Source organism: Lupinus angustifolius, unplaced genomic scaffold (genome assembly GCF_001865875.1).
Source record: "Lupinus angustifolius cultivar Tanjil unplaced genomic scaffold, LupAngTanjil_v1.0 Scaffold_400, whole genome shotgun sequence".
Classification (NCBI taxonomy): Eukaryota; Viridiplantae; Streptophyta; class Magnoliopsida; order Fabales; family Fabaceae; genus Lupinus; species Lupinus angustifolius.
The window spans coordinates 253,538-255,649 of NW_017727811.1; positions in this window are offsets into that span (position 1 = coordinate 253,538).

Genomic DNA, 2,112 nt, shown 5'->3' on the forward strand with positions numbered 1-2,112 from the left:
TCTAACTTCTCCGAAACTGAAAAGAAGGTCTACAACCAACACTATCTCTAAACTATTAATCCCATATATAGATAATTAATAAGTCATTTTATCACTAGATTCTATATGTATAAATAATTAGAAACTATTTTTACCAAATAAATTTTAGGAGATTTGAATAGTGAGGTCATGGTTCGAGTCGTCTCTAACTCCTCTGGAAATGAGGAGAAGGTCTATGACCAACACCAATTCTAAACTATTAGTCTTATTGAGTCAAAACAATTATATATATTAACCGATTCAATAAATTAATATTTCTAGACTTACCAATACTTTCTAAATCACTAACCATTGACCAAAGTAGTTGAGCAATTTTCGAACTAAGAACTACGTAGTCTTGATTTCTCTATTGCACCCAGGGATACGTAGGAGCAGGATAACCTCTTGTCAGATACAAATAAAAAATATAAAAAATGTTCGGTTTTTTGAATGAATAAGTGTTAAGGGTATAAAAATTTGTGTGATTAACGAGGGTACCGTTTTAATACAGGCGGACGGGGTGCTAATACATTCCCCGATCCGTAATCGACTCCCGAATTCAGAGTCTCTATTCGAAGACCATTTTTTATCCAAATTGGGCATTAGCTAAGAGTTTTCTAAGTTTCAACCGCAAAAAACGTAGTGGCGACTCCAAATCAATCGGAAGAGGTAGAATCTGAGTTCGTCTCTCCCTAAGTCGCAGGGCCGGTCTTCCAACCGTAAATCGGGTCACGACAAAGTCCAACAGAAAATGGATCTATATAAAAGCTAATCTTTTTCCCATGTGCTGATAAGATCTTGGTAAATTTTAGAACTCAATTTTCATATTCTCTAAGCGTAAAATTATTACTATGCTGAAATGTTTTCATCTTTTATGACAAAAAATAAAAGAGAGGATAGTTTCATAGAAGTTAACCCTTTGTGTTTCAATGTAAAACCATTTTTAAAAATCGTGCAAAATCACACAATAATCTCCCATTGGAAGCTCTAGAGCTAAGAAGGGAGTCTTGTACTTGGAAGAATGTTTGTAAACATTTGTTCCTATAGTGAAGAAAAAATCTTCCAAGATCAGAATGGGAGACCTGGATGTAGTTTGCACATGGATCAACAAATGAATCATGATAAAAGACCGTCTTCTTCATTTAATTTATCCCTTATATCTTTACATTTTAGTTTATCTACGATTTTCATAGTTAGATTACATTGCTTACTGAATTTGTTGTAGGCTTTGAATCTATAATCATATAGGCATGAATTCATTGGATAAATTATATCTAAGGTTGGGTAAATCGCTCTAATTTTTCTGTGCAAAGAAAACTATTTTCAAGAAAACCAAGATACAGGTTAATCGATTAAACTTGGTGTTAATCGATTATGTGCGGCTGATATTAATCGATTAGGACGGTTAGTAATCGATTAAGCTGTTAGATTTTTCAGAACTTCTTATTAATGGAAAATATAAAAATTGTGTTCCGCAAAACCTATTCACCCTCTCTAGGTGTTCTAAGTCTTTGTTATCCAAAAATATACACCTTCTAGCGATAAAATATCACCAATTATGTTTTTTTATATCTTGACAAAATTAATGTTTATTTCTTTACTAGTTATTTATCAGGATATGATTCAAACCACAGTTTGTGAGCTACCCAATAAGCACGAGTAAAGAATAACAGTTGTGAATAACAAATTTTGTCCGACCTATACTTTTACAACAAAAAATAAACAATAAGAAATATTAAAAAATATTTGTAAAATAAAAGTGGGTCAGTCTGATAAAAATGTTTTTAATCAAACTTGATTCTATAAAAATAATAATAAATGAAATATTTTAATTTGAAAAAACAGATAATTTCATATTAACCACTCATAGAAAAATAAAGGTTTAAACGACATTATGAGTATTTATTAGCTCAATAAGAGTCATATATCATATTAAAATCGGCTTCTCCTCTTAATTTTCGTTTTGCTTTTAAAATACAAATAAAAAAGATTTAATGAACTTGACTTAATGAATGATGAGATATTATTTAACATTAATTCTTCCTCAACAATTTTCGTTTTCTTTTAATAATAAGTAAATAAATTTTTTTTGAA